General features: G+C 41.3%; 1 protein-coding gene across 3 annotated transcripts in view; it reads right to left on the bottom strand.

Moving 5' to 3' along the window:
- sema5ba (sema domain, seven thrombospondin repeats (type 1 and type 1-like), transmembrane domain (TM) and short cytoplasmic domain, (semaphorin) 5Ba) overlaps positions 1 to 23,172 on the bottom strand; it is a 149,876-nt gene that overhangs the window by 125,606 nt on the left and 1,098 nt on the right. The gene's annotated exons all lie outside the window — the stretch shown is intronic.

Below are 23,172 nucleotides of genomic sequence, written 5' to 3'. Positions count from 1 at the left end.
ATGCTGCAGTACCCGTGAGCCTCAGCTGACACTGATACGGAGAAGGAGCCAGTCAGAAGCGCAAATCCAAACTGTAGCAACGCTGCATTGTACTTGATTAAATCTTATTCTGAATGTGAACTAATTTAAACTGCTGAATGTTTTATTAGGTTTCCACAAAGCGTAAAGTTTTGGTTTAGCTCATTGTTAACTACATAGTTTTAAGCTTTGTAACTGGAGAGAGAAAGGGATGGAGACAGATGATTAAATAATCTGTTGTAGACAGACAAGTGGCTGTGGTAACATGGGAGCATGGTTAAAGAATACACACACACACACACACGCGCACACACACACACACACACACACACACACACACACACACACACACACACACACACATGTGCATGCCTCCTCAAGAAAGGTCGATTCTTACAGACGAGGCGGTTTAACTTGCACAACCTGAAACCATGGCATCACGTTGACAGGCAAAGTCATCCATTACCCTTGTTATTCTGCTCCGTTCCCCTGCATCTCTACAGCGGTGGCAGCGGCAGGCTGGGCCGGGTTTCCAGCCCAGTTTCATATGTCCTTGGCTTTCCATCATAGCACTTGACACCTGTTTATATACGGAATGACCCCTGAGCCCACACTCCCTGTTCTCAGAGACAATCTCTGCGGGTTAGTGGAGAGGTCACTTGTGTTATTACGTGAGTGGTGACGAATGGCTAAAAGGTTACAGCTAAGATGTAAACAAGGACTGAGTTAAAGACCACAGAGGGAATAAGAGTATCACTAATGTAAATGCAGACAGGGCGACTGTTTGTGTCCATGCACCCACACATCCACGCCTCCATGCACTGTAAGTATTATATAAATATGTGTGTTCCTGTGCTTCCATCTTCACGAAAACCAATTTCAGACCTTGTGTAATGTGTATGTATTTCTATTTGATTGCTCAATATGCTCAAGTGGGTCTCTGTCGTAATTAAGTGGCACCTCCGTTAAAGAAGCCCGGGGCTGCTAATACATCAGCGTTTGCTTTAACACTACCAACTGAACAGCTGACCAACGGGCTTAGAAAAATGATGGGGAGCTAACCATGCTATTTAAATGCATCAGTCCTCAGAAACGTGACATCACCTCATGCAGACCGTACTCTACCAGGGCTGAGTGAATATTACTGAATATCAATTACATATTTGGAGTATTTTAAGATACAAAAGAGTAAAAATAACACTTGTTTCAAACAATGTTCATCATTATTGTTATTTATCAATGACATTAGCAGCAGTAAAGTGATTTAAAAAGTGAAACAAACACAAAATCAGAACTTGCAATTGTCTTTATGGATCACGGGTCCCTGGCAGCCAAGCTACAGCCCGGGTTATCCATTTGCCCTTTGTTAGCAGGGACTAGCAGGCACAGATGTTGGCTGGCAAAATTCACAGCTTTCAAACTGACATCATTATAAAACTTTGATAGTTTCTTGTTTTTTTAAACTGCCCAACTCTTTTTGCTCTTTCCCTTTTTTGTTTCACTTTAACCTTCCGTGTTGTGACAATGATTCATTTCTGTGCACTCGTCTGCTGTCTAGTCAACAGTGGCAAAGCACAGTCCAATTGATATGTTGTCTAATGGCAAAAGAACAGATGTAATCACTACATTAATTATGGCTGCATTTCATGCCATTTGTTAGTTAGTTATGCCATGTCCAGAGTTGTGGAAGCCCACGGCAGACCTAGGAGGATTTATTTCATAATACTGGATTTTAAACATTTTGTTTTTTTTTAATAAAAATTTGATCCACTGAGATTTGTTTAGAATTCACTTATAGCAAACAACACAACAAAGAACTGAAGTAGGAGAAGAATGACCACGAAAATAGCAAGACAGACTTCAGAGAGAGGATGTACAAAAGACCTGCAGCATGTTGAAAGTTCCTTTCAATGTGTTCTGCATCACTCTGCGCTTTTGCAGCCCTGGTGGTGCAATCCTGTTGTGTGCCTGTGTGTTGTTCTTGAGTGCAAGTTCTCCTCTGGACCAGGTGTTTGCTGTGGGATAAAGTCTTTCCAACAGTGGCTTCACAGTGGTCCAGGGGCTGTGGCAGCTGCTACAGGACTGAATGTGGTTTTGTGCTATGGAACATTTTGCGATATATAGATATATGTATGTGTATCTTGATTGCTTTAGACGGGTACTTCATTCCTCCTCTCTGTTTCTGTGTCCTTGAGTGCTTGTTTATGGAAAGGCTGCTCACATGCATGTGTCTGCAAGCGGACTTAGTCTTCCAATTACAGTTTATTGTGCTGGTGCAGAGTGAAGTGCACCGCGGGGGGATTGAATTGTCTGCACGCAGCCAGCAGCAGCAGCCTCAGCTTCAGACCAACATTATACTTATCGAGCTGAATATCGATCCACACATCCAAACTGTGCAGCAGCCAAATGGCTGTGCCAGTCTTGCCAAGCTGGCAGAATGAGACCTGTATGCGTTTTACGGCACTTGACACAAACATGAAGAACATGTGATACACTGCTATGTTCAAGCGATAGATCCCACTGTGAGGCTGGTGAGGTGTTGTTTTTCAGTGTGTTGCAATAATTGGTTTAACTTATTCTGCCTCTGTGTGCTTTAACCCTAATTAGCTGAAAGAGCAAACATGATGTGACTCCTGAGTGTGATTTGAATGAGTGACTGCATTTACAGCTACATTAAAATGCTTTACATTCAAACTGCATATTTTTCCACACAAATTTACATAATGGTTCTGTCTGACTTGGTCATGACAACTGTAGGAGAATGTCAAACAAATAAGGACCGAACAGGAGCCTTCATAGTGTTCAAAAGAGTCTAATCCTCACACTTGCTGCAGGAAAATTAATCCTTCCTCTGCATTTCTTTTTCTTTTTGAAATATGAACAACACAGACACCACAACAGACACACTCAGCCTCTAGGGTTGGGCTCAGATTGCCAGTTCCATTTTGGATTCAGTTCTGAGTTGGTAAAATATCCAAATTTGTTAAGCTTTGAGTCCGAGCCAATCTCATCTTTTATCTTCACTCTTTTTTTAGTAACACATTGCAAAGTATAAAACATGCAGGTCATTTAACTAAAGAAAATATGTAATCTATATGACAAAACTTTTCTTTAGAGTTATTATTATTAAATGTAACTTCTGTTACAAAAAGTTGTTAAAAGCTAAACATAGTTTTGGGTTGCTATAGCCGCTTCCATTCTGGATCCAGTTCCCTACTGGTAAAATGCCAGGAAGTGTCGACTCTCTTATCAAACCTCTCCTCTCATTCTTTTTTATTAGCGAAGAGAATTGTACAAAACACTGAGGTGACGCTTTCATTTTGCCACTGACTGTCACTTGGTCACTGGTGAGAAGTTCTGAATCAGGACCTCGAGTATTTGGATCAAGTACTGTCAGCTGAAAAATAAGGTTTGTAGATTATGTGAGCTCCACCTGCTGCTTTAATGTGACAGGTACTTATTTAATAAACATTTCAAACCGTCTGCGGTGCTAAAAACTGTCTCTCAACCTCTCAACCAACAAAATGCAAATGTGAGATTTTTTTTTTTTTTTTTTTTTGACAAACAATCAAAGCAAACTCTAGTTTGATTCAATATTGGATTCCAATTCAATACAACGTTTTAGAACCCGAGGTGTAGTTAATCTAAATACACACCAGTGTGGGGTTTGAAAGAAGCTGGATACAATAACAGATTCAATACTGGATAAAGATTCGACAGCCTTTAGATCACAGTGGTCAAATCGATAAACCATGTCAGTACATATAGTTGGACAGTATTCACACAAGAGTCAGAGTTGTCTGCCCCACAGTGTGCAGCATGTGTTCCCAATTTCTAATCGTGAAACCTGAATGAAGCTTTGTGAGAATATCCCCAGCCGTGTGCACTCAAACCCTCCGTCCCTCGTTATCCAAAACACTTGATCTCCGTTTCCCTCGTACTTTTCTTCTGCCTCACATCTCAGCAAAGAAAAACACGAACAGTAGCTGCATCATTAAAACATGCACAGCGATAGGATTCAGCTAAATCCCCCGGCTGTGGGTGGAGAGCAGCTGCACTCGGAAACACAGAAAGACAGAACTGATTCTTTCATACAGTTGTGAAGTGGTTACTTCTCTCTCAGAAGGGCAAACCGCATGTGGCATTGAAAGAAGAAAACCATTTGCACCTGCCGTTCACTTGCATAGCCATTGCCATAGACACTGAGCTCTGAGACGTAGGGCCCTGAGGATAAGGAACGGAGGGTCTGGGCGTGGGTGTTGCCTGGCCTGGGCACTCAGGGCTATAGCCCTGAAGATTTTTTCTTAAGCCCTGAATAATTCTCCACTTTGAGCGGTTTGTCGCTATCAGTGAAAGAAAATGGCAGTGTTTTATTTTGTCTTCAGTTCACCAAGGCAAGACCAATCAGAAAGGGTTTACAGGAAAACATACGTGGAAATACTAAACAAGTGTGTGAATGTCTATTTAAGTTCCAAGGTACATGAACATAATATGAATTATATACAGCTGATGTACTTTTCATTGATAGCTTGGTTGTGCCTTCCCTTGGGTATTGACCCCAAACTAGCCAAGTCTCATATTAAATAGCCAGTTTTATGACCAATCTGATGATGTTAAAGTTACCACAACTTCCATTTAAGGCAATTGGAAAATAAAAAGTTGCCATTGCTGCTGATCCATCCTCCACACACTCTGATCACACCTTCCCAGTCAAGAACCCATGGTCATAAAAATGATGTGGTTCATTGATAGAGAAACTCAGCCTCATCCAAACAGACTATAGTTTGACCTACTTGTTAACAAAGCTGGTCTCAAATGTGAAAATACGTAACTTAAAATGTCATAACATTCATGTCATACTAACAATAATGCAATAATAATAATAATAATAATCCCCTGAAGGTTTTACAGTCCAGCCAACACTTCTGGGACTGGGGCATGGAATTATTTGTCAAGCCAAAGGACACCAGCTTCCAGAGAGAGGTAAAGAAAGGACCTTGCTCCGTGTTTTCCCTGTTGGTCAGATACCATAGAGGGAAGAAATTAGCTGAGCAGAGCAGAGCAGCAGTAAGAATCACCCAGACTGAGGAAGAAAGAAAGAGAGTGGGAGATGAGGAGGAGGAAACAAGAGGGACGAGAGGGGAAGGGCGCATTGCAGCACCACGCAGATCCAGAGAAATACACACCTATGGGGAGAACTTGCCTGCAGAAGTCTTATACAGAACTAAAATCACAGCTAAATTCTGTTTCCGTGTCTGTATGCAGCTGCATCAAAGCAAATTCAAACAGAGAGGGAATCAGCTGTATTATGGCAATCAGTAGCCCTTTCAGCTGATGAAGCTGTACAGCTCATATGCTTTCTTTACTCTCCGCTATGTAAATTACGAGCAGAAAATTGAGTGAAATGTTCCCATCAGCCTAATGTATTATGTGCATTAAGCTAACACGGCTTTCAGTCTGCACCGCTGAAACAGCTCCTAATGTGAGAAAGAAACTCTCTCCATATGGAAACGAGGGGAGAATTAGAATGAACCCTGCCAGGAGTGAACCAAACATGAGGTGGTTTGGCCTGACCTTTTAATCCTCGATGTCCTGGGACTTAAATAATCCCAAAAATTCTACACTACCTGTTCAGAGACATGTGGCTGTGTGAACATTAAACCCGTATGTGATAGTTTAACATGTCATTCCCAAATCATGGGCATTCATCTGCTGCTGTAGCACACTCCACATTTCAGGTTTCACACTTTCCACCTGGTTTTGGAGCCCAGCTGCAGAGATTTGCTCCCGTTCAGCCAACAGAGCATTACAGAGATCGGACACTGATGCTGGATCATAAGGCTTGGTCATCCCAAAAGTAATCACGGCTCTGACCAGCCTTAATGTGTGTTTTGGAGCTCTGAAATTTTGAAGCAGGGAAAGTGTCCTACCCAAGCTGCTTCCACAAAGTTGGAAGCACACTACCATCTACACTGTGTTTTATAGCATTAAGATTTCCTTTTATTGTTGCTAAAGGGTTTTGACCCAACCGCTAAAAACAGCACAGAATAAAAGAACATTTTTGCGTCAGTTTTTTTTTTTTTTTTTTTACCTTTTGAAAATCAAACATTTATAGCCTGTGGGCCTGAAAGGTGGCTCTGACATATTTGTAGCTTGCGTTTTGTGCGGAGGGTGGCATAACAGCGACTCAGAGTCAGGGCAAGCCAGACTCACGGCAAAAAGATTGTCAAAATGCATCATAGTATCCATGGAAACATGTTCAGCATGTCCCAATCACTTTCCCCACAACATGGATTGCAATGATAGAGAAGTTTATGGGGACGTTTTGGCATTTTGTTTTTACCATGACCTTGGGTCACCATTGAAATTCTTTGTAACTGCTGTGTCCAAGTTGATTACAACTGCCTTTCTCTGCAAAAGACCAAGCTAAATACACTTTTAAAATCCACCTTTCAAGCATACAGCCTGTGAATATGTAATACTGAAGAGATTGATTTTTGGTGGTCCTTTAACTCTTTATGTTTTGGGAGCACAAAACACAAACTGAAAGAACCTCAAGCATCAGGTACCTCAAATAAACCCTGCAAACACACTCTAAACCTTGCAAAAAAAAAAAAAAAAAAAAAATAGCTGACCACCTTATTGTCTCCTAAAACTACACACAATCATTGTGGGGCTCATTTCATTTTGGAGTCGACAGCTAAAAGAGTGAGGGATGGATGTTGAAAGAGAGTGGACTGATAGAAAAGGGCTGCAGGTGATTCATCTTCCTGAGCTAGGCTTGGTTAGGTGGACACAGAAGTGCAGGACACGTCTGGTTTTAATCAATAGAAATTCCACCAGGAGCAGAGGCTGAAAGAGCCAAAAAATTGAGAAAGCAGCTCAGTGAAACGCAGAAAATTTGTAAGAGAGAGAGACATCAAGTGAGGAATGAAAACAGTGCCACAAGAGGGGCCCAAAATGAGAGACGTCAAGAATTAAAAAGCAGCTTCTGATGATAAGGATGATACACAGAAAATAGGAGAGAATAAAAGACAGAGATAAATGTTGAAAGTGTGACAAGAAGAAGGGCAGGAGACAGCAAGAATTAGACCATTTAACATACGAGATCTGGGAATCAGGCTCCCAATCCATCTTTTTAAGCACAGGAATGAAACTCCCATTCATCACTGGGTTGTGATGATATAATTCAAGAAAAGAAAGTGGCAGGTTACCGGTGCCCCTGTCTTTTATCGAACACTTCTCCTGGGAGAACAGCAAAGAGTTCCTGACTTTCTGAAAGGCAGCAGGAAGATTAAGTAATTCAGTGTTTACTGCCACAGACTCTTCCGTCATACGCACCGTTTGCTTAACAACTCTTGAAATGGAAGTACTTAGCAATTAAGATTGAATTGCAGAACAGAGAGACAGGTTCAAATTATATGTGACGCAGTAAAGGAGGCTATTAATTTGGGTTCAAAGAGAGCATGGCCAGGGGGGGAATAAAAGGAAGCACTAAAGCGTGTTACACTGTCTGAATGTGTATGTGTCCGGGCATCGGTGTGCATTCTGAATCTGTGAGTCTGCATCCAGCCAATTTCCAACTCACCCAGAAGAAATGTTCGAGCCAAGACAACATAATTAGCTTACCTCTGACAACACCTTAAATAAACTTAAGGTATCTTCTACAGCACCTGCACGAGTCAACTTGAGGCAGTTTGCAAGTGATACACAATTAGTCGAGGTTTCATCAGTCAAGCGAAGAAAGACATTTCCTTGCACAACAGCACAAGCCAATCAAAGCTGTGAGTTGAGCTTCCCTCTTCTGTTAGCTTCTCAAAGCAGCAGATCAAAGCTTACTGGGATTCAGCCTGGCGTGAATGAGACTGGTCTAATGTTGCTTCCAACCTTAACACGCCTTTATAGAATTTCTGTTTCATTTCACTCCACAGCATCCAGCACCACACTGGAAAACAATTTTGAGTTCTTGAGGACATTGAGGTATAAACTCATCTAAAAACTTTATGCCCCCCTTTTTAATCCAAAAAAGTAAGTAACAGGTTCTGACCAAACAGTTGAAGACAATTTTCTAACACAATTCTATCAAAAAAGGAGTATTTCCACATGTGAACTGATGGGTGTAGGGATAGAGGGTTAGAGGGTTGTTGTACAGATAATAGAGCCCTCAAAAGCAAATCTGTGATTTTAGGCAAAATTAATAAAACTGGCTTGAGTTAACTAGATGCAGAGTCATAACTAAGAAGCTGATAAAGAAAAGCCTTTAAGTGAAGAAATTTTATAGAGTCCATTGAACAAAGTGCCGGAGTGATAAGCCAAAAACTAGTGCAGAGGCAGGATGATGTGCTCTGATAGCTGCACCACAATTAATGCACTGTGATGAATCATTTATGGGGAAAACAGTAAGCCTGAAATGGGGTTGACTGAGTCAGCAAGAGAGCACATAAAAAAATCAGCAACTTATTGTTCAAACATAAAAACTTCAAACGAGGTACACTAAAGAGTCAAAGGCAAAGCATCCATCACAGAAAATGAGAAAGAATGTATTTTGCACCAATCCATTCAGTGGTGCTTTCAGATTCCTCTGATTGAATGGAAAATAATGCTTTTATCATGAGCCAAAAATGTCACCTTCTTGGTCTTGTCGGTTTTGTACATCTTATATTCTTTTCTCATAGCCTTGGGTTTACACTGGGCTTTGAAATTATCCACCTGTGGTGCATCTGAGTCTGGCACAGAAAGAGAGAAACCAAAAAAAAAATGGAGAAGTGGCATTGGAGGAAGAGGAGGATGGCTTGGGATGGCTTAAGCCTTTTAGTCTTCATCACATTCCTGTGCCAGCCAGCTGTCTGGGTGTCCCTGGAGGCCAGAGCCACCACATTAGATCACAGAGAGTGTCAGAAACACACAAACACACGCACTCGTATACAGTAGCACAGAGGACTTGTCCTGTCCTCTGTCCTCAGTATCAAATGGCTGTTGTCAGCAGAGGCAGGGCCACTAAGCTGGATCCAGGCCAGGTCATTTCATTTCAGAGTATTTTATAGCAGCGAGGTCATTCTGCTGCATCAGAGAGCTCGGAAGTCTCACTAATCACAAAGTCACCATTATGGTTTTTAATACTGATCTAATACTACAGTGCTTACAAGCTATGGAACCACGTCCCATGCAGTGAGTTACTCGCTTCTACTACGTGCAGTACAGCAAAATGTTCTTATTGTAAGTTATCTTCTGTACCACTCATTTTAATCAAATGTCTAACTAACTATTGTACTGGACAACAACATTCAAACACTGTCAAACAAAGATTAAAGTTTGATTAATTTGTTTGCCTTCAACCAATATCTCTTATGAGGCTTTTGCTACACTTTTAAGGCTAAGACTAATTATGTTGCTGTAGAAAGATGATAAAAATCATCGTTTTCACTTTAGTTAATATGAAGTATTGCTTATACTCAATTAGCCATTAATTCATATTAATGTGGACAGAGAACTTAAGTATCCAGCTCCTGCATTTAAGTCAAACTTATGAAAGAAATCCTCTGTTACACATTTTATTGTTTAACAGTCGTGAAACAGATTCAAATTGGGACCAGACTTCAGATGTCGATACCATGGCCACAGAAAGTGCTGTTTCTTTTCGGCTGACAATTGTCCATTAAAATATCAATCGCCTCGAAGATCGAACTCATTGTCAACTCAACAGTTTTAACCACTAAGTCAGAGCATGTAAGGCGACTTTACCTGCAGTTAGTCATCACAATTACTTCACAATTATTACAGCTCTTTGGTGAAGCCTGCTGTGAGTGAGGCTGGCAATAAACACACAGAATAATGTGGAGCTTCCCTTCAATAATGGACCTCCTCCATGTTGTCCATGTTTTCCTTATACCAAGTTGCCTTGTTGTGTGTTACAGATTACATAAAAACAAGCTTGCAGGTCAAATGGGAACCAACAAGGGATATTACAAGCATAAATTGTATACAACAACTGGAAATGGTTCATATACTCACACACACGCGCACACACACACACACACAAAACAAACACTGTAACTGTAAGGACAAAGTGGAGGACGAGAGGACACCCACAGTCCTGTTCCTGACATCATCCTCAGACCTCAGAGCCTCTCTGGCACTGATTTTCATGACCCACCACAATTAATATGATTAAGAAGATCACAATGAGATGATGAATATTCTAAAAATATGACACAACAATTATGAAATGGAAAAAACACACAAAAAAGCAGGAAACCAACTTTCATATCACATAGGTTTTGGTGTATCTACAAAGTGTTCCTGTTAGCTCTATGAATGTAATGTAACTACACATTTTGCTCCTGAAACCTGTTCTGTTTGAAGGTGTTGTAGACATTTTGGTTTTACTCTACAGCTGGAGTGTTATGACAGGCACATTCACAGAAAATCTCATAAAACCACCGACACCATACATGAGTTCATAGAACAAGCCAGTTGCCGTGTAAACACAATACTCAAATATAATAGCTGTTTTATATTGTGCCAGCAACACCTGCAGAGCAGAGCAAGCACATGGAATTTACAAGAAAAAACAAAAAGTAAAAACTTAAATCTCTTTCATTTCTTAGAGAGCTCCATGATACCAAATGCATTACCTGCTGAAGATTATAAAAATCACATTTAATGTTTGATGAAACTAATCCGAGGCACACAACTCATGAAAAAACAAAGAACTGAAGGCACACCGAGAGCACAAATCTCTCACAGAAATATGCAGCCACTGGAAAACACTCATTTAGATCGCCTGCAGGTTAGATGCAAAAAGAAATCTCTACAAGGAAGAAAGATATAACCGGAGAGACAGAGAGAAAAAGAGAGGGACAGCGACAGGACACCTGAAGTTAAACACCATCTAACCACCGCAAATTGGTGCGTCAACAACATTCCCATGTTTTATATATTGTTTATCCCTCTCGCCACAGAGCCCTCTGTCATTTGTGCTGCCTTAATGAATGGGAGCATGTCTTCAGCGAAGGCAAAGATGCGTGGGCACGGCCACCATCACTGATGGTTTGTAAATTGCCAGGGTGTCTGGGCTTCATGCCAGCAGTGGCGCACTGTTGAAGCAGCAGGGGGCATCGAGGGTGGCACAGGTCAGGGTACTCAGTGAAGCAAAGAGAGATGGCTATAAGATTTCCACTGACTGTAAGACACGTTCACTAAATGGCAAAAGGTGTTTGGACACCCCTGTGTGTTTTTCATGGTCTGAACCAGGCACAATGTGTTCCAGTTTAAGAAAGTTTTAATGCTACAGCATCCAGTAATAAACAGTTTCCTGTTTCAACATGATAGTGCTCCCATACGCAAAGCAACGTACCTGAACAAATAGTTTTCTCAGTTTGGTGTAGAAGAATTTGACCTGAACCTAACCCCACACAACACCTTTGGGATGAACAGAAACACTGACTGTGAGCCAGACTTTATCCCCCAACATCAGTGTTGGACCTCACTAATGCTCTTGTGCCTGAATGTGAGCAAATTCCCAAGGCCAGGCTCCAAAATCAAGTGTAAAGCCTGAAACCACAAGAGTAGAGGCTGCTATAACAGCAGATTAATTAAAGGTTTTACAATGACTTCATGTCAACAATCATGTTATTTTTATATGACATAATTTCAGCTTTTTTTTCAGCTGTTTTTCAAGCCCTGTCAAACCCTTGACATTTTATTTTACCAAAAACAAATTCATATCAGAAGATCCAGTCAGATTTCAGCTAAATGTGCCATGAACCCAACCTCAACCTGGTGTGGAGAAGCCACAGTTTTAAAGTCAGCATCTCTGCACATGCTGCAAACACTAAGGGCTAAATCAATTTATTCTTTCAAGGTGAGCGGAAGATAGACATCTTCATCTGCATACAGAGGGGCTTTGCACACATAAACTGAGACATCTGAGAAGCAGAGTGAATGGTAGTTCTCTCCTGTTGTCTTCTCACTGCTCCCCGAGGGCGTCATAACTCACCGGAGCCGAAATGAGAAGCGAAACCAAGTGCACTGCAGAAAATGAGAGAGCAGCATGTGTCTAAATAACACACACACCTGCATGTCTGACCCCGTGGTAATTGCTAGTGCTGTTGCAATAACATGACATAAGTATTCATCTATCTAGCTTCATCATACATTCATCCGTCCAGGTGTTTACGAACAAATCAAATCACTGTAGTTTTGATAAATGAAGTAAATGAGATGTAAAATGTATTTAGTGCAGAGAGGAGGCAAAGAAAGAAGGTCAGATCTCTGGACTGTGAATGGGCTACAGTGTAAGAGCAGTCTCTTTCTTATATGTTTCAAGGACACACAAGAAAGAGAGGAGACAGACCAGGCATTGATATAGTGAGAAGAAGTATGGTGGGCAACACAAATGCAATTCGTGCACATACGCGCGCACACAGGACCTCAGTGCATTTGTTTTTGCATGTTTTCTTTAGTCCATGAATTGATTTAAGATGTATACAATTAGACCTACACTTCACACTAAGTTCTGTTTTAAGGCCTGAAATTTATATTCAGGCCTTAAAACAGTTTACAACTTAACTTTGTACCATTTAAGGTTATTCACTGGATTTGAACGACTTAAATTTTAATAAATGGAAAAATCTCGCGTCTCGTAAAACTATGACCGGTTTTGTAAATAGAAGACAGCCCCCTTGAGTAACAGTTTTTGGATAAATGTTTTTCTTTTGGAGGACAAAGAACACATTAAAGCTGCACTAATCAATATTTTCATACTAAAGATATTGGCCTGGGGCCACAGGAGGATACAGTTAGCTGTCGCAGAGATGCAACAGCAGTTTGCTGTTTGTCGAATTAACTGTGAAACAACCGGTGACTCCCATCTCATCTTCAAGAGCTATTCACCTTGAAAGGACAATTCTGTTGCTCATCTAATTTTTCTATCCTCTGACGTGTTTATCTCCTTTTGAGTAATGAATCTTTTTCACACGCAAACACATTTTCACCTATTATCACCTGACTCAAGTTCTACACCTACGTCACGTGATGACACCTCCTCCATTCACTGAATGAAAACTGTGAAATGTGGTCGACAAGCTTATATTAATTTACTACATATAAAACGTACATGTATATAAAAGAAAGTTGTCATGATACAGAACAGTTAAAGCGAGGCTTACAGACCCAACACACCCTGTGCTATGTCCAGATGGTTTATAACAATATATTTGTCATTTAGAGACACACTGTAGGTTCAAGACCGCTATTGGGACTCAGCCATAGTTTAAAAAGGGCTTGACTAAAGCTGCTATCGTGGTGGGTGATGAATGGGGCTGCTGGCCAAGACTAGCATGAGCAATCTGCTGTGAGCGGGGGCAGACATTTACTCTGCCATCAAACATCCAGCGGCTGATTTACACATCGCTAGAAAGTGCTCCACTTCCTTCCTGTTGAAACTACCTGTGGGACTTTGAGAAGAGAAATGTGAAAACAGACCCACACATTTATGGCACTGAGTTGAGGCAAAGAAGCCAGACAGGTGTGGAAAAATGACAAGGTAATGTTACCTCACATAGTTGAATGAATACACAAAGGAATGCGTGTATGTCTGAAGCTCATCCATCATGCCCTCTCTAATTCTTACACCGGTATCACATAGTTTGCATGCTCCAAGCTCCTTTAAACTGCTATGGATGTAAGATGGGAGAGCCAGAGGGTCAGGTCACAGAGAGCAAAGAGTGTTTGAAGGTGGTGGGTGGGGCTGCCAGGTGTAGAGGCCAATGAAGCCTTTTCGCCCTCCAAGGACAGGCTTTAACTGCAGTACATGGTGCTCACATACACACATTATGCACTATGGCAACCCAACAGAGGCGCTTTTCAGCTGCAGTGTCATGGGGGAGCGGTGGAGTAAATGGGCAGGGGAGGGAAAGTGCAATGAATTGCGAAAACCCAGGCAGGGGCCGAGATCCTCAAAAGGAGCTCTAATGGACCTTAAGATCCAGGTGGGAAACATGAAAGAGGAACAGGTACAACGGAAAAGCTTTCCGTTTCTTTATACCAAAGTGAGTCCAATATAAAGACAGAACGTGTGTGTGTGTGTGTGTGTGTGTGTGTGTGTGTGTGTGTGTGTGTGTGTGTGTGTGTGTGTGTGTGTGTGTGTGTGTGTGTGTAGACGATCCAAATAATGCAGTGGGTGATGTCTATGAGGCACACTGGTTCCATCGTCCAAACCCTGCTGGTCAAATATCCAGACAGTGTTTGTGAAGTGTTTCTTGCTGGGGGGGGGGGGGGGGGGGGGGGGGCAGCAGTGGAATGAAGAAGCACGGTTGGCTGCTTATCTCTATCATGCAGACATTTGGCCTCCGGTCTTCCATCACTTCACTTCCTTGTTAACAGGCTCCACAGTAACCAGAGCGCCATGTCACTCTCAACAGTTGACTAGTAGCCCCTTTCCCCACGCCACCTGTGAAAGGCCACCTTCAGAATAAGAGGCAGGCAGTTGACGTGGATGGTGAGACAAATGTTTTGTCATTAAATAGCCGCATAGTAAGGACTGATTTTAGGAGACACACAGGTGAATCTCATTTCCTCCTTGGCTTAATCCAACATTTCAATTTACTCCGGCTTTCATCTAGCAAGTCGAAAAGTAATAGATTTTTGTACAATAAATAATTCACATGATTGTGATTAAAACTTCTTTCCTTTTTTGTGCTAGTGAATCGCAAGGCCGGGTTGGGGGCCGGCATGGTTCTCAACACTCTGATGGCGACAACGTTGCCCTAAGAGTCGACTGTCTCTGTTTCTGCCAGGACATTAATCACTGTCACACTCCTCTCTTTCTCTGTCTGCCTCAGTCTGAAACAGGCCCTCCTTCCCCCGCCGAGAGCCACTTCATATCGTCATAGTAACCAAAGCCAACTGCGAACCAAGCTCAGCGGTGCTGTAGAGGTAGTGGGACACAAAAAAATGTGTTTACAGTTGAGCACTTGATACTTGAGGAGGGGGGAACTTATATGCATCACACTATTTGTTCCACTTTACTGACTTAAATATTTTTTTTCACTTGTCTGTCAGACTTGTCACTGCATGGTGAGCATGACAGAGCAACCTTTGTATGGTGCAGTCAAATATGAAAAGAAGACTAGGGTCATTTTCTTAAGGGCCTACAATCAAAGTGTTTGCTGTTACGCTCAGAGACATGTGGTTGTACATGTTCTCCCTGTTCAGCACCAGTTAACTAATGAACTCTTGATTAAGGCTCCTCTTGCAGAACCATCCCCCTGCAAGCCTCAAATCCAGAAATGAGCCTACAGCTCACATGCAGCATGGGATCGCAAATCAGCCACTGGTGGAGAAAAAGTCCACTCTGTGTGTCGGCTTAAGACCGAAAGATTTCCGGCAAAGGCCAAACACAAAGGTCAAAAGGAGAAGTGGAATAATTTCCCCTGAATGTTGGGCAGGTTAAGCTGAAGTATAGCTAGGTGCTCATTGCTACCCAGGCCAAATAGGAAAGGCTATCAAACACAGACACTGAATAATGGTATGGTCTGATTCTCTGTGAAATGCTGAAATGTTTTGGCATCTGAAATGTGAAATAGGCCCATGGCTGCCACACAAACTAGTATGCGGTCTCTGTTATTGCTTCCCTTTGTTACTCAATCCTCAATTCAGGACCATGCTGTGTCTTGTACACCTACACATTCTGATCGCTGATTTTCCAGAGAAATTTGACCAGAGGCCTTGAAAGCAGACAATGGTGATTATTTTGGACTGAGAAGAATGAGGAACATAACCTGAATGACATATCAAGAAAGATGATATTATCGAGCCAGCTAGATAGCAAGTTTCACCATGAGGCTATGGAATGTTTTGAAACCTGTGAAATTCAGGTAACAAAAGGTTTTTCAGATTTCAGTGCAGCAGCTGAGGGGATGTGTAATTATCCAGCATTCAGGCTTTGTGTCTTTGGGTCAGGGTCAGTAATAACACATACAGTATAGAACATTTATAGGCTCTGGATTCTAACAGGGGAAGATGAACTTGTAACAGAAAAGGAAACATGAAAATGTGTTCCCCAGTATTTAGTAGGCTCTTTGTGATGCATCCTCTGCGCTGCTATTTACTGTTGGCTGACAGCTTAATGGGACGGCAGTCATATTCTTGTGTCTGGAGGAAGATGAGATGGGGGAAAAATAAGAGATTGGTTTGTAATTTGCAATGATATTTCCCAAAGAATAGTTTGCTTTGGTCACTACAGAACAATAATGAACAACAACCCGAGTTCATGAAATTACCACCACTGTGAATCTTTAATTGATGTCCATTTACTTTTTAAGAAATAAATTTTATATAAGATAAATAAATATTGTGGATGTTTTTAATCTTTAACTGGTCATGAAATCATTAATGAGGGACAAACAAATCAGAGCTGAGGTCACAGACGAAGAATATACCACGTACCAATGTTTTTTCTTAAAATACATTGGTGCCTGGTATTTTCACCCTCAGCCTCCAGTGAATTTAGCCATTGCATTACAATTCCAGCCAATATTCTGACAAAGAGACAACTGCTCTCATCATATTTATTGGTGCAAAATCATTAGGCTCATACTGGAATCACAGCCTAACATGTGGTTGCCCAATTACACATGCTACAGGGATCCAGGGTTGTGGATAACAGTGAAAGCGGACACCAGCTGCCCGCTTTCGCTAACTGCTGATTTTCTGGTCATTACTGCAAATATTAAAAAAAAAACAAAAAAACGCCATGAAGCAGACACACATATGCACACATGGATTCGCAAACAGACAGGCACATTCACAAACACCAGACTGGTGACCAGCAGAGATGCATGTGCTGCGCTCTCTAATGAGCCAGTTATACGACCTATCAGAGGCAGTTAATCAAAGTCTAATACTGGAAACAAACCAATGCTAATAAAAGTTAAAGTAAACACATCAAGAACTCTGATCAGCTTTAGCTACTAGCATCCAAACCAGCTGTTACTGTTGAGATGACAAACTGAATCATGAGTGTCTTACACTGCTAAATAATCCCTAATGCAATAGCAAAACTGGTAAAACATATAAAGGAAGTCTTTTTCCTGTCAGTGTGTAAACACTAGATAAATACTCCAGGAGTTGTCAACGTGTCCAAATCCAAGCCTTGTTTGGAAGGCTTACTGCAAACCTATTACTTCACTAAGCACAGACTTAAGAAAGGAGGTTAGTTCCCTCCCCGTGACTCCATTTGGAAGAGATATAACCATTTTAGAGGGTACACCCGGGTAAAATGAGCCTTATTCCGTTTGGCGGGTTTCTTAAAGAAATGTACAATCATGCTTTTCAAAGTCAAATACCTGAAATCCAGAGATCCTTGAGGGGAATGCTGAGGATTCAATGCTAAAGCAAGGGAGTGATGAAACCTCTAAACAACACTTGTGCACTTCACACAGTCACTTTTATGGAATGTTGTCGCTTGAATTTCTGTGTTTATAGTGCATGATAGAGGTCTGTCATCAATTTGAAATGTCCACATTTGTGCCATAGTAGGACTCTCAACATGAATCGCGTCTGATTTCTGCAATCAAACATTTCATTGTCCAAATACCTGAATTTCTGCTAAAATGACAGGGTTCAAAAAACAAGTAAATGAGTGGAGAAACACAACTTATGCAGATGCTTCCGTAGAGACCGCACCGAGAATCCCTCATGGTGTGAAAATGATCTGAATTATAACTATGCTGTGGCCTTCACAGCCACCACATCTCAGCTTAACTAAACAGCTATGAGAGACTTTGAAGACTTTGAAGCAGAGAGGATATCGTATGCCATACATATTGCAAAAAGCCCCTTCAGGCAAATTTGCAATTTGTGATATTGGGCTATGTAAATAAAATAGATTTGTCTTGACTTGACTGTTGCTAGGACTAGGACCTGAAAACTGACCTCGTCCTGAAGAAATTTTGCAGCTATATAACCACATCACACTACTTCCTCTCTGGAGCTAAGAGAAACGCAGGGTGGCCTTTGAAAGAGAAGATAAACATATGTGGTTTTAATTTCTTTAAGTTTGAACAAACTAAATCTGCTGTTTTACTGGTGAGGACATTCTCATATATATTAAAGCTATGTCACCATATTATAGTGTTTTAAAGGATATCAGGTTGCATAACAGCACAGTGACATTATACTGATACAAAGCCCAGCTCAGCTCTTAACTATGTAGTTTTATGAATTAAAATTAAGAATCACAATAGATCCCCTAATGTGAGCCACAGGGAAAATGTTTCTCAGAGCTCTTTTAAGACTTTGAAAATTCATGAGACCTCTAACATATGAGACCTCTCCAGTGTCTTGTAAAGCAAAAACAGACAACCTGAGAGCCCATCCAGCTCACAGAGCCAGTGGTTCAGAGTGGTATTAAAGCAGTGGAGCAGGGACAATATTCCCACCATCCCCACAATGGGCTCAACACCCATCTTCCAACCCAGTCCTCCGGGTCACAACAAGCCTTGAATAAGCTCCCTTCCTAAAGCTTCTGGGGGTTTCAGCCATGCGTCCACAGCATCAATGGGAATAGTGTTCCTCCCCCCACAATGGCCAAATCAACTGTGGGAGCACTTTCTCCTCCTCTTGCACCCCTTTTATTCTTGCCCTGCTCAGACCTTGCCGGAGCTGAACAGAGGAAGGACAGGAGAGAAAAGGCACATGCCTTCACGTCCGCTTCGCACGCACACAAAGAGAAAAATCAAATTGCTCAGACATGCACGCATGCGCACATGCACGCATGCGCACATGCACGTATGAGCGCATGCTTGCACACAACACACATTCTCACACACCTCATCTAATACCGAGAGGGAAAAACAATGAAGAATGTGTGAAACGAGGAAAAACACTGAATAGTTTGACAGTGTAAGGAAAACACCTTCGGCTTCAAATTACCAGTACAGCAGCAACACAGTGGCACTATATCTGCTCATGATGATTTTCAAGCACTAGGTGCACGTTTTAGAAATACGTGGAATTACACTACATTAAACTAGGGCTGCCAAAAAATATTATTTTTATTATCAATTAATCTTGATTTTTTTTTTTAATTAATCAATTAGGTGCTCAGTCTATAAAATGTCAGAAAATTGTGAAAATTGTCCATCGCAAGTTCCCAGGGCCCGAGGTGACATGTTCAAATCGCTTGTTCTGCCCAAGTGATCAATGGAATAAATTCAGTTTATAATGATATAAAACATTGAAAAGCACCAAATTCTCAAGCTGAAAACAACAAATGTTTGACAATGTTACATGAAAAATCCCAAAATAATAAATAGATTGATTAATTGATTAATGAAATAACCATTTTAGAACCACATTAAATGTCACAAAAACAACTTTTTTTTCTCTCCAGCTTTTTTCTTTTTTTTTTGCTTATTTTTGCCCTTGCCATTTCTGCTCTCCTTGTTTGCAAAGGTACAGTAATAACAACAAAGGGAAAAAAAAGAGGGCAAACAATGATGATAAAGTTCCAGGGACAAATTGAGACTGTTGGGTCACATCAACCATTAATTAGCAGGGTTACAGACAGAGTGCCGAGACACTGCAGTCGTATCAGATTTCACAGACGGCAAGGTTGTGTGTCGAGGCAGGGAGAGACCAGGTTACAAACAGACAGACACTGCAAGCAAAGTGCACTCTGCATTCAGAAACAATGAGATCCTGGGAGGCTGAGGGGACCCAGACAGACATTGTGGAATTATTCATTTCCACCCACTGGCTCAGACTGCACCACGCAGACCGCTGGCCTCCCTCTGCTGTCGGCTCAACCTGTCTGGTTATCACAAGTGCACATTCTCCATCCAACCTACTCCGTCATGAACAAAAGACTGAACTAAAGTTGAAGGCAGATTCTCATCAGAGTGCTGATGGAGTGAAGCAAAGTTTATCTGTCAAGCTACAGTTTGCTGCTGACAGTAAAACTGGCCAAATAAAATAAAATAAAATAAAATAAAATCAAGCGTCAGCCAAAATTTCCATTTTTCTGCACAAGTCATCAAATAGCTGTGGAATGATTTCATTTCAAATAAAATGAGGTGTGCTCAGGCACAGGACCTCAATCAGGCCCCGGAGAGCATATGAATGGAAAATGGCAACATTTATGTCAGCGCTGTGGGACAACAATCACATTCAGGTGACAAGGCAGCAGAGCTTTGTATTCTGAGTATAAAGACCACAGTGGATATTGAGGCGAGGGTTGCTACCACAAGTCACAGCGCCTGAAGCTGTGATTTCGAATCTGGCATTATATTTACATAACAGAAAGCAACAGACACTCCAATGTAGCGGCAGTGTGTTCAGAATTTATAGAGCCACTTTAAGGAAACATCTCGCTGTGTCTCTTTTCTCGCCTTGAAAGATCTTAACGAAAACACGGCATGTTTTCTGCGTGCTGACAGCTTTGTTTTTCCTCAGTGTCCCCTGACCTAATTACCATGTGAATCCTGCCCAAGAAGGCCACTTTAAAAGTCTGAAATCTCTCTGCTTTGCCTTCACATACCAGGCTCAGGCTTTGTAAAAAAAAAAAAAGAAGCAAAATCAAGACCAACGGTCGGCAGAGCACGTCTCAGCTAGCCACTCACTGCCTCATAGATGTTCTTAGAGAATCGTTCCCAGGTTTTAAAGTGTGGAAATGCATCTTTGTTGCGGCTGCTCTCAAGTCAGGATGTAAAAAAAAAAGAGCATGAGATATTACAGTGCATAAATAAACTGAGGGCTGGTTCAAATGAGCGCCGACAGATGTCCTGGAGTGCTTGTTTGACTTGCATGAAAAGGCAAACGGCTGAACGATAGACTAACAGCAAAAATACCAGGCTGTAAAAGTTATCACTCTCCACTTTGGTTTTGGTGGAAGACATGCTGTACCTTGAAATGACAAAACAGTCTGTCAATACCAGGAATACAGATTATTTTTCCTTCAAATTTATTTTCTGTTTTTTAGACTCGAAGATATGTGAAGGGTAACTGTATGAAGAGTGTGACCTCAGAGCGGACTGAATCATACCTGTTATCTGTATCGGCCTGTTATCTCTTTAGACAGACACACACACGCACACACAGAGGTCAGACCACCGTCCTGTTTTTTTTTTCTTAGATAGGTAATATTGGGCGGAGGAGAGGACAGATCGAGTTCTCCAGGCATTAAACTTTTATATCCGTTTGCCCCCTCTCAAATGATGCCCCACAACAGAAGTAATCCGCATGGCACGGTTTAAATATGCATCATTAAAAATTTGATGAAGAGGCTGTCAGCTCATCCACTCCACACCTATCATATTTGTTAATGAAAATGAATTATTCATGTCAACATCAGATGCCACAAAGATACAGATCCTTCCATATAATCAAAAACAAAACACTTTCACACACTGTAACTACAAAGACATCAAGGAGAAAAAAGGGAAACAGAAAGAAAGAGAAAGTGAACATAGAGGTGGTCTAAGAGGAGCTGGGGAGTGAGTGGGTGAGGGGGTATCCATCCAGTTCGTGTTTTGTTTTGGACCTCTTTTGCTCTGCCAGTCTGGTTTCCCCCACCAGGACCTGTCAAGAGCCCTCATAAGTTCATCAAAGATGAAAACCTGTTTTCCATTTGAAAGGACTGACCCAGGACACTAAAACAGCTCTTCAAATAACAAAAGCGTTAATCATCCATAAGACAAGCATGTGGGCCTGACAAAACCTGTAAGAATATATGAATATCAATCAAAAGATGGGGGAGATATAGGACTGTCACGTGTGTTGATTAATGAACAAAGTAAAAACAAGTGTTGTGCCAACTGCTGTTTTGAATGCCACTGGGATAATTAAGTTGTTTGGATATGGAATAGGATTATGTGCTATGTTGTGTATCAAACTAATAATATAAATATTTGTTTGATAAGATGATAGTTATCAAATGGTGGCAGGACAAGAGTATACATATTTTTCTGTTTTCTGTAGCATGTTTTAAAGTAAAGCAAAGAGTTTTTAAAAAAGCTAAGTGGCAACACTAACTTGTCCTCTCATCTGACCCGTTTCCCAAAACTCAAAGCAGCCATGCCCAGTTGTGTTTGAGAGCCATTTGTATGTTAATGAATAATGCAGTGTCATTCACTGATGCTGTTGAAGACACTGAACTACTGAGGCTCAATAAAATGTTACAGATGAAAAACAGTGTAGCCCTTAAAAAGGTTTTAAAAGCCCCAGTGGAGATGCTTATTGGTGGCGGAAAATAGCTTTCAAGTGAATAAGTTGTTTGATGAATTTAGTCGAATGAATGTGATATTTTAAGCCTCAAAAATTCAAGCTATGGACAAAATGTCTCTAAAAGCTATTCCTGGTAAACTGCCTGCAGATAAAAGCTTGTTCAAAAGTGCTTGACATTTAATCACCTGAGGCAAAAAAAATACAAGCAATAATCCATTAAAGCAGTGTCCCTATATGTTTTTTTTATTTGTCCAAGGTTGGATAAGTGCTATATCTGTGCTCCGGCGCACAAACAGCCTGGTCTGCAGTACCATGTCTGTGTTCACTTGTGGAGAGCACAACAAACAGAGCAGCACACGCAACAAGCTTCACCTGGCAAGGTGTCATCACAGCTGCAAAGTGCTGCTCAACACTGCCCTCTATTGCTCTGCTACTACACAGCCCACCTCCCGTTCCAACAAAGCATTTCAGAATAATCAACTTAAAAGCATGCAAGAGGGAAACGTCCTGTTTTATAATACTATATTCCTTCGTTGGACATCCCCTGTCTGTGAAGCTTTCTGCTGGACACTTCTCCCTCTTTATGTAAAATGAAACGGATATGGCGAGTCTGTATATGTCGGGTAGAAATGAAGAAGCAATTCATCCACATGACAAGCTCATGAATAATGAATTTCTGAGCTGATTTTGACTGTTTTCATGCAGAATTAGTTCCACAAGGGTTTGCTGGGATTTGGAGACAATAGGAGAGAGTAAAAACACTCGTAACGCTGTGCGCAAAGGCTGCGCGTTCCGCGCGTAAAAGCCAAACTGTTAATTGGAATTGATAAGCAATGAGGTCATTGTGGGCAGACATACACTGCAACAACAAACTTCACTTAGCAAAGTTGAAAAAAGGACAACAAGATGATCAATTTTACATCACAT

The sequence above is a fragment of the Toxotes jaculatrix genome, chromosome 15, assembly GCF_017976425.1.
Source record: "Toxotes jaculatrix isolate fToxJac2 chromosome 15, fToxJac2.pri, whole genome shotgun sequence".
Lineage (NCBI taxonomy): Eukaryota > Metazoa > Chordata > Actinopteri > Toxotidae > Toxotes > Toxotes jaculatrix.
The sequence above is the reverse complement of the archived record's forward strand: the minus strand, read 5'-3'. Positions and strand labels throughout refer to the sequence as shown.